Source organism: Podarcis liolepis (assembly GCF_965112155.1).
Source record: "Podarcis liolepis genome assembly, chromosome: 3".
NCBI classification, from domain to species: domain Eukaryota; kingdom Metazoa; phylum Chordata; class Lepidosauria; order Squamata; family Lacertidae; genus Podarcis; species Podarcis liolepis.
In genome coordinates this window covers 107,902,500-107,912,957 of record NC_139557.1, presented here as the reverse complement: position 1 = coordinate 107,912,957, position 10,458 = coordinate 107,902,500, and the positions used below count along the sequence as shown (strand labels likewise).

The window sequence follows — 10,458 nt, the reverse complement described above, 5'->3', positions numbered from 1 at the left end:
CTGAATAGTGGAATTTGCTGCCAAGGAGTGTGGTGGAGTCTCCTTCTTTGGAGGTCTTTAAGCAGAGGCTTGACAACCATATGTCAGGAGTGCTCTGATGGTGTTTCCTGCTTGGCAGGGGGTTGGACTCGATGGCCCTTGTGGTCTATTCCAACTATGATTCTATGATTCTATGAATATTCATACTGATTAAAAGTATTTGGAGGACCAGTTATTCCTGAATAATAAAAAGGATCAAGAAAGCATAAACAATAACCCACATATATTGGATAGTCAAGCTGATTGATTCTCTAGTTGCAAAGGTTTACTGGCCACCCCTGTTGGCATGGCGACAGCCTGGGCAGCATTCAAGCATTGACATTCTGATGTCACACATGATGTCATAAACGGGTTATGCTCAAAAGTCTTGGCAGAGTTAGAAGCAGTTAACAGTCAGACTTGTCCATGTCTGAACTCTGGCAAGGTGGATCAACATGGCAGGTAATAAATAAATATTGGGGCTATATTGACTTTTATCATAGGGGAAGTGCTTGGGAATGAGTAGAGTATATTTGACACTGCCCACTACCCAGTAAAATTAATTGATGAACCAACAACCTCTACATAGGAAAGGCCAAAGAAACTTGAAGAATAATCCAGAGATAACAGAACATTTCAAAAGGGGTTTGAATTATAAAAATGCTATAAACTGATGAAAGGAGTTGGGGGGGTTGGAGGTGAATTTATTGAATAACTTTGGATCATTCATTGGAATTGTTCATTGAGATCTATTAGAACTAACTTCTGCAAGCAGGCTTCCAGCTACGCACAACTATCAATTAGGCATAGGGCAGGAGAGCAAAAATAAAATTTGCTGGAGATTCCTGCATTGATAGCTCTGTAGTTGGAGGGATTTACCATACTCCTGACCCCTTGCTGTTGGCACGGAGACAACCGGAGCTGAAGGCAAATATAACATTCTGCTGCCATGAATGATGTCACAGACAGCATAAGCTCCAAATTCTTGGCAGTTGACAACAGAGAGTTAACACACAGACCAAATTTGAACTCTGGCAAGATGGATATTTGTAACAGGTGATGAGTTTATTTGTGGGGAGGGGGTGTCTATTAACCTACAAAGCACTCCAGGCTAATCACTACCTTGCCCATCTAAGTGTCACAAATCGAAAGCTGCTATACCATTTTGCAACTGCTATAAAAATATATGTGAATGTTCTGGTATGTGTGTGCATGGGGACCTCCATTAAATCAAAGCCATTCAAGCACAGGAGTGTGGAAATGTATAGTCTCCCTTTGAGGCAGAATGTTGGAAGATTCAGGACTGATTAAAGTGCTTCTTCACTCAGTGCATGGTGTGACTGTGGAACTCACCACCACAGGAGGCAGTGACCAAATGGGATGGTTTTTAAAGATGATGAGATAAATCAGGCATAGGCAAACTTGGCCCTCCAGATGTTTTGGGACTACAACTCCCATCATCCCTAGCTAACAGGACCAGTGGTCAGGGATGATGGGAGTTGTAGTCCCAAAATATCTGGAGGGCTGAGTTTGCCTATGCCTGAGATAAATGAATGGGAGATAAGGCTATATGTGGCTACTAGCTGTGGCTACCACCCAGGAGGACTCCCCTGCTCAGCGCCTGAGGGTCCCAGTCCTGCCCTCACCACCTGGCCCAGGGCGGGGTCTGATGGGCTCTATAAAGGACTGCTGCCGTTGGGCAGAGAGGGCTCTATTTTGTTTTGTTTTTTGTTTAAATTGCTGCTATTTTTTACCTATGTCATTTTAAACTGATACCAATGCTGTATTAGCTTTAGATTTTGATTTATGTGGAAATTGTTTCCCATTTGGTTTTGCATTTTTTGATGTGGTTTATTTATTGTTTATGATTTTTGTAATTATGTAAATCTTGTTATGCTGTAAGCTGTCTTGAGCATTGTTTTTTTCACTGTGGAAAGGCGGCATACAAATAAAAATGATGATGATGATAGCAATGCTCTGGAAACTGCAGGAGGGGAGAGTAATCTCGTTCTCAGTTCCTGCCTGTGTGCTTCCAATAGGAATCTGGTTGGCTGCTGCGAGGACAGGATGCTGAGCTGAATGGACCATTGGCCGGATCCAGCCAGCTCTTCTTATGTTCTTACATTCCCTTTACTTGAAAGAATGAGGAAGGCATTCCAGGCTGGAGGACTTTGAGCACATAGGAACACAAGACCACCGGACTGAGGAAAACGAATTGAAAACGAATAAGCAATGTATATTCATTTCATCTAATCGCTAGAGGGCAGTGTTGGCATTTGAATGGTGGATTTATCTCTGCTGGTTGACAGAACTTGAGCAAAAATGCTCAATAATTCCCTATCAGGATTTCTGATCTGTTTGAATAATTTGGCACCACAGCAATCTTCTGATTTTCAGAGAGCTGGGTGAAATCTGTATAAAATCAGCAGATAAATGAGGCTTATATTCTGTTTAACACTTCAGGTCCTGATTCCTGACCTAGATTGGGTTGACTACCAGAATGCACTTTCATTCTCTGCGACCTTTCGATTTTGTTTTAACTGGTAATTCATTTCCTTTCTTTTCAGAAAGATGGCAAGGAAAGTGCAATGCCTCTTGTGTTTATGAACCAGTATGGATTGCCTGCAACTAAAAATTACGAATTCTATCAAGGGATTTTAAGCTATATTGCTTCCTTGCTGAAACTAGAAATTAGAACATTTTTAAAACTCTAGATCAGAGGTGAGTAACCTTCAAGGTTGTGGGATCTGCTTTTCTTTTGTCTAGAACCCCAAGGTTCTAATAGCAGCCAAGTGCAAGATAAAATGAAAGAACAGGAAACCTCTTCAGCCAGGTAAGTGTCTTCAGTACTAGAACTGAGCTCACAGTCCTTTCACACACAAAAATCCAGACCCTGCTTCCCTATACACTTTCTTTGTTTCAGCAGCCTAATTTGGGGTGGGGTAGATTTTGTCAAGCAACAAAAAGTCAGAAATCCTTATTTACTGTAAATCAGCCAGAGATGTTCAAATAGATCTCAAACTACTTTCTGACCACCCCTGTTCTAAAGCTGTAATCTGCCTTACAACAAAAGCTCATGACAGGTAAAAGGTAAAGGGACCCCTGACCATTAGGTCCAGTTGTGACCGACTCTGGGCTTGCGTGCTCATCTCGCTCTATAGGCTGAGGGAGCCGGCGTTTGTCCACAGACAGCTTCCGGGTCATGTGGCCAGCATGACTAAGCCGCTTCTGGTGAACCAGAGCAGCGCATGGAAACACTGTTTACCTTCCCGCCGGAGCGGTACCTATTTATCTACTTGCACTTTGATGTGCTTTCGGACTGCTAGGTTGGCAGGAGCAAGGACTGAGTAGCGGGAGCTCACCCCGTCGTAGGGATTCGAACTACAGACCTTCTGATCGGCAAGCCCTAGGCTCTGTGGTTTAACCCACAGCGGCACAATGACAGGTAGCAGTTAGTAAACATTTTTTTAAAAAAGGATACCTGCCCTTAATGAGACTCAGGAGTTGCCTGCACTCTGAGCTACCAAGGGAGTTTTTATTTATTGATTTAACCCATGATCTTTATCTGACTCTTTAAGAGGTTCTCACAGCAATGGCTTTAAATGACTCTGCATAGTCTAGTGTGCTGGCAGAGACAAGGCATGCTGAGTAAATTTAGGGACACAAGAAGTTGTCTTATATAAAGACATACGCTTAACCTAATTTGATACTCTCTATGGTGCACCCATTGACTCTAGAGTGGCAGAGACTGGGACCTCTTGTAGGCAAAATATATGTACTTCCACCGAGCTGGGACCCAGCTAGAACAGTTGAGGCCCACTAAGCTGCCTTCATTTTGTGCTGTGTTCTCAAGAAGCTTGGAAGTGGCAAGAAAGGGGCTATTTCTGATGTTTCCAGGGAGCCTGCTGCAAAGGATGCAAAGCCAGCCCTACCCTTAGGCAGAGTGAGGCGGTTTCTTCAGGCGGCAGATACTAAAGGACAGCGAAACGCAATAAGATGTTGGGGGACAGAGTGAGGTGCACTATGTTGCCTTCTTGTGCCCCCAAAGCTACCCTGCTGCCCTCAGGTGCTGAGGGAGATGCTGTGCTGTTCGCCAGTGCTGACGTAAGATTTCTGTCAGGTGGGTTTCTAGCCTCAATGGCTATGTTCCACCTTTACTGTCAGAGGCAGTACCGGTATGTTTCTGAAAACCAGTTGCTGGGAATCACAAATGGGGAGAGTGTTGTGCTCAGGTACTGCTTTTGGGTTTTCTGGTAGGCTGTTGGCTCTTCTTTTTTTATTGCATTTTTGAAAATTACAGAGAGAAAAAGAGTAAATAAGAAATTACGCCCAAATACAGAAAAAGGGGAGGAAAAGAATAAAAGAAAAAATACAAAAAAGAAAAAAATTAAAAATATGCACACAATTGTTCAAAGGATACAAACCATAATTTAAATAGCTATACAGTGGTACCTCGGGTTAAGTACTTAATTCGTTCCAGAGGTCCGTTCTTAACCTGAAACTGTTCTTAACCTGAAGCACCACTTTAGCTAATGGGGCCTCCTGCTGCCGCGCCGCTGCTGCACGATTTCTGTTCTCATCCTGAAGCAAAGTTCTTAAACCGAGGTACTATTTATGGGTTAGCAGAGTCTGTAACCTGAAGCATATGTAACCTGAAGCATATGTAACCCGAGGTACCACTGTACAAAAGGCTCCCAGAAAGAAATTACATTAATATTTCTTCTTTTCTTTCTTTCCTTACAGTCACTTTCTTCCTGTTCCACTAAACTTCTTTGAATGTTAATTGACTTCACTCTATATCTCTTTGCAGCTTCAACACTTCTCATTAGTTACCAATAATCTGTATTCCTTTATTCAAATCAATTTTTCCCATTATATCTGTGAAATTAATCTAAGCACAACCAAGTATTATTTTTGGAAGCATATTTAGTCCGATAGTTTTTGAAGCAAACCCATTCCTTTTTTACCTTGTCACCTGAGTGGTTTCTTATTAGTTCTTTCATTTTGGCTAGTTTGAGGTACTCACACTCGTCTTTTGTTGGTATTAGCTCACTTTTCTGGTATTTTGCTATTCATATTCTAGCTGCTGTTGTCAAATAAAGAAACGCTCTTTTATATTTATTTGGGATGCTTATCGTTAAAATGCCTAATAGGAAAGCTTCAGGTTTCTTTAAAAGGCATTTTCTTTAGCTCTTCATAAACCATGTCCCAATTTTTTTTGATTTAGGGACATGTCCACCACATGTGGAATAGGGTTCCTTCATTTTGTTTACATCTCCAACACTTATTACTGTTATTTTTATTTATTTTGGCTAATTTGCTTGGGCTCACGTACCATCTGTGGATCATTTTCATAAAGTTTTCTTTTATCAGATAGCACGTGGTGAATTTTTAATCTGTTTTCCATAGTTTCCCCCATTTTTCCATCTCAATTGGATAACCAAAATCATGTGCCCATTTCACCATCACTTCCTTCACCTCCTCGTCCTTAAGGTTCCAATCCAATAGTAATTTATATGTTTTTGATCATTTTTATTATTATTTAATAAAAGTTATTTTTCTAAATCTGATATCTTTGTGTCAAATCCATTTATTTGATAGTCTGAGTTGAAAATTTCATTTAACCGTTGGCTCTTCTAATGTTTAGTACATAGAATAGGAAAGATCCATCTTGTCTGAAAGTGGAGAGATTACACTTTCCCCCTCAATCTTTCTGTTGTATGAAGAGGAAGTAGGAGAAAGGGGTTAAACTTTCACTCATTTTTATTTCTGAGAAGCCAAGGAACAACAGGAGAGATGATGCAAGCTGCTTCATTCTTCCTAGGCAAGGTGAGAGATTCCTTCCTAAGCCCTTGTGAGATGTGCAAAAGAATTGGGAGCTGGGGCTCTCCCAATATTATCTCGACTAGATTAATTAAAGGAGCAGTATATAGCTTTCAAAGTCCCCCGATGGATCTCAGACTTTTAAGTGGCAGTCTCTTCTTCAGGCAATTCATGCAGCTTCATAAGCACTGGGGACCTTCATATTTCATTGCAAATCACCTCCCCCCCCTTTTTTTGATGAAAGGGCAAGAAAACGAATTCCTAGGTATGATGAGATGAATTTGCAAAGGATAATAGAAACACGTTCTGTTAGGCTCTCTCGAGCTGCATTGCAGGACCAGAGGAATGTGAAGGAAGGGAGCTGAGCTGGGTCTTAAGACAGAGCGGGTAGCAGCCTTTATATCAGGTCAGACCATTGGTCCATCTAGTCCAGTATTATCCACACTGGCTGGCAGCAGCAGTTCTCCAGGGTCTCAGACGGAGATGGTTCTCATCATCTGCTAGTTTAGGAATCGGACTCCAGGTGTTGCTGGACTACAGCTGCTATCATCCCTGGCCTTTGAGGAAACCCAGCCAGATGGGCAGAGTAACAACAACAACAACTGGCCTTGGTGGGAGTGGAGTTCAACAATGTCCACAAGTTCCTCATCCTTATCCTGGCCGATCCATTTAACTGGAGATGCCAAGGATTTGGTCTGACTCCAGACTTTTGAGGGGAAGGGGTGGGCCTCCCTAAACCTACTGCCATTTGGGCAGCCCATGGTGGCCGTGGCACCACTGTGGTCACCAGCACCATCATCTTGCTTGCAGTGATGATGCATGAACCTGTGGCCTGCATGGGTGGCATGAGTCTCAAATTTGGCCTGCGAGGTCAAATATGCGTCCCACACCTGGTGTGACGTCAGCTGTGCGGCAGGTGAGGATGTTGCTACAAATAAGTAATTCAGAGTTAACAGTGAGCTCCTGACCAGTTCCTTTCAAGCAGGGCTGGCTGACAGCATGGAAAGGGCTCCCTGTTAGTGCTGATTGGTGCTTTGCCTGTTTGCTGTGGTTACAATCCAAATCACAGCTGCAAATGGACTTCAAAGGGGCTTTCTGTAACTGCTAATCGGATGAGTTTGAGTGCCTTTGAACTCTGAGTGGCGGGTAGGATTGACCACCTGCAAATTACCTGATACCATTATTGCCATCAGGTGATTGGCAGGTGGGTGCCTGATACATTCGGGTGGGCCTTGGTACTGTCTGTGAGCCCAAGCAAATGCCCTAAGCTGATGCCTAGGCTGGCTCGTTTGAACCTGGCCATTTGGATTCCTAGGCTAGCTCTACACTGACCTTCTCAACGTTATTAGAACGATATTAGATGTATTGTTCTAAAACGTCACTGGGCATATTGGTAAATTAAAAATGTTCCTATCTTGTTTTGTCAGTAAAAAAGGAGCTTCCCTATTGCCAGGTGTTGGTTGCTCTGCACCACCCTATGGTGTCGCATTGTAATAACACATTATAGGGGAGAGACCCCATCAGACAAGGCCTTCTTCCACCTGCCTTGCGCCCTCCTCCGGCTCTGGGACTCTTCATGAGGAAGTTGGTCCTGGAGGAAGAACTGTGAGGGTAGAGACTCCATCTGGCAAGGCCTCTTTCCCCCTGCCTTGCCCCCCCCCCTCCAGTCTCTGCTTCTCGTATTGTATTATGTTGTGCACTGTGGTTTGCTGTGTTTTATTGATTGGAGTTTAGAAATTACTTCTTGTAACTGTTAAGAGTGGATTTCTGTTTAATTTTGAAATGCTGATATTTAATATTACTGTATTCTCTATTATTTTAATGAATGCTGAATGTTATTTTATTTGCATATTGTATTGTGCATATTGTCTTATTTATAAGACATTAGCCGCTCTGAGCCTGGCTTTGACCGGGGAGGGCGGGATACAAATAAAACTTATTATTATTAACGTTACAAGCAAAATGTAATGCATTCTTTTCGTTATGAAAATCATTCCTTAATTCTTCCTTAATGTTATAAACCATGCGTGTAGATTTGCCCCTAGTGTGTGCTATACTGAGCAGTGGTTAGATGGTTTTCCCCCACATGATATACACATTTTGTTAGGCTCATAGACTGGAAAATGAGGTTCGAAAGACTGAGAAAAAACCTAAATGGTGCATTGCGTCCCTTTATATTTGTCTAATAATTTGGGTTTATTTGCAAATTAAAGCTTCCAGACTATGCAACCTATTTTCCTTCCCATTTAAAGTTCACCATCCACTGGGCGCCATGGAATGCCTCCTCTTGGAGTTTAACCAGTTGTTGTAATAATAATAATAATAATAATAATAATAATAATAATAATAATAGGCTGGTTGGCATAAATCAAGCATTTGTGACTACTTGCAGCTTATTTCTAGGTAATATTGGTTTGGGAAATGCTTGTGCCATATGCATTTATTTTCCTTGAGCTATGAAGACTTGTAGAACATATTACAGCACTTGTATCAGTTTCTGCTGGTGTGGTTAGGAGCGAGGGAATTTGTCAATACTATTTGAAATTCCATCTCACGAATAGCTACAGATTTCCTGCGTTTTTTACTTGCATTTTCTGACAACTGAGCTATAAACGATGGGGAAACATTTCACCACAGCTTAGAAAAATTTTACAGGAGAAATGACAGTACATATGCGTTATTTTCTTAAAGGTGGAAAGTAGACAAACCTCGGTAAGGGAGTATTTCCGCACACACATATCTTGGAGGGTTCAAATCAATGTGAACCCTAACAAGAGACAATTATGGATTATTACTTCCATTGCGTGCAAGTAAGTAGCCAAATATATTTGGAAAGGCAAACTGGCAGGGACTGAATTCAGAGGCATATCACAGTATGCAATATCGTAAGTGCGATCATCATCAGCACTGCACTGAATATTTGAAGGTACTGTATAATATATAACCTGATCTGCTCTCTGGGTCCACCGTTTGCAGTAATTACTTGTGCACCGACAGTCTGCATAAACTGGGCTGAAACAGACCTAAAAAGACCCATTTGATTTATTTAATTGGAGATTCTTTTGTAATAACCTAAATAAAAAGATGTAAGAGGTTACTTATGCGAAAAGCTACATTTTTGCCTCTGAGCTAAGCAACAACAAACCAAGATAATATGCAGCATAATGATCAGGTTACTTACAAAGAATCAAGATCAGATAAGAAGCTACATTTCCTCCCCTTTCTTTCTCTTTCACTCACCACACAAAAATATATTTTTTAAAAAAATATGGAACTCCAGTTCTTTTTGTTGTCGTTTTTGTTGTTCTTTGAAATAAAACCAAATTCGCTGCAATGATATTACTTTTTCATTTTGTTAAACAAAGGTTGCACACCTTTTTATATATCTTTCCCCAGTTTAGATTGCATTTTCAGTGCTCAGAATGCACACAGATTTTCTAATCCATTGTTGTGAAAGTATAATGGGTGGTGAACCTTCATATCTTCCTAAAAAACAAAACAAAAAACAATTCAGGACATTTGGCCTATGGTTTATACCCAACCTAAGTTGCAGCACAATCCTATACCTCTCCAGTGGGGAGATGTGAGGCTGTAGAGCGCCAGAACTTTCTTCAGAACAGGAACGATCTGCTGGAGTACCTGGGGGATTGAGAGATCCGCTGGGCTCTGGCAAGTGAATGAGGTGATAATGAGTCTTTTAAGGTTGTTTTTTTAACATTAGCTTAAAGGAAGCCAGCAAATGAGGAAAATAGTCAGAGGCCGGCCCCTTTCCTTTTCTTTGATGGTGTCCCTACCTCATACAAGTAGTTTAAATGGTAACACTACTTTGCCAGATTGTTTGCATTTCTGATTAAAAGCTAATATTTGTATTTCAGCTGGCTGAAGATCTTTTGTTAAAGCTCTCAGTGTATTCCACAAGTTTAGTTTACTATGCAAGCAGAAGTGAGCTTACTTCCAGGAAACTGCATAGGACTGTGGCCATAATGAGTCTGATAAATAGGGTATTACTGTATGCTCTGTTGCCATTCTCTGGTGTGGAAGTTTGCATCTATATTACTGGATCAACATCATCACCATCCTCATCATCAAAATAATAATAACAAACTTTTATTTATATCCCGCCCTCCCTGGCCGAAGTCAGGCTTAGGGTGGCTAACATCAGATATATAACATTAGTATAAAATCAAACGATAATTAAATTACCTCCTAAAAACAGGTCAGAATCAAATTAAAGTCTAATTAGATGGCTTTCCTCAGGGTTAGGGTTGGGAACAGTAAGTGCTCATCGGCCCATGAGTTTTGAGATTCCCCTGGTGTGTGTGTGTGTGTGTGTGTGTGTGTGTGTGTGTATGGCTGTTGAGGATGCCATGATGAGCTCCACCACTTCAAAATGTACCATCACACCAGAAGCACATCTCATTGTGTTCAGTGGGGCTCACCAGGTAAGTGGATACAGCCCTTCAGTTATAGTCCTTAGGTACATACTATTGAAATCAATGAGATCTGCTTTGATCATGATTCACTTTTCATATGGGTTTCAATGGACTACTTAGCACTACTTAGGCTGGATCCAACTCTCTATTTCTGTAGAAAAAAGAAGACCCTCTTTAACTATTA

General features: G+C 41.4%; 1 long non-coding RNA gene across 1 annotated transcript; it reads left to right on the top strand.

The window, feature by feature from the left end:
- Nucleotides 1–179: 179 nt before the first annotated feature.
- Nucleotides 180–5,588, top strand: LOC310702867. Its single transcript, XR_014523724.1, has 2 exons — nucleotides 180–2,851; nucleotides 4,762–5,588. It is a non-coding gene; the product is annotated as an uncharacterized lncRNA (long non-coding RNA).
- The last annotated feature ends 4,870 nt before the right edge of the window (nucleotides 5,589–10,458 follow it).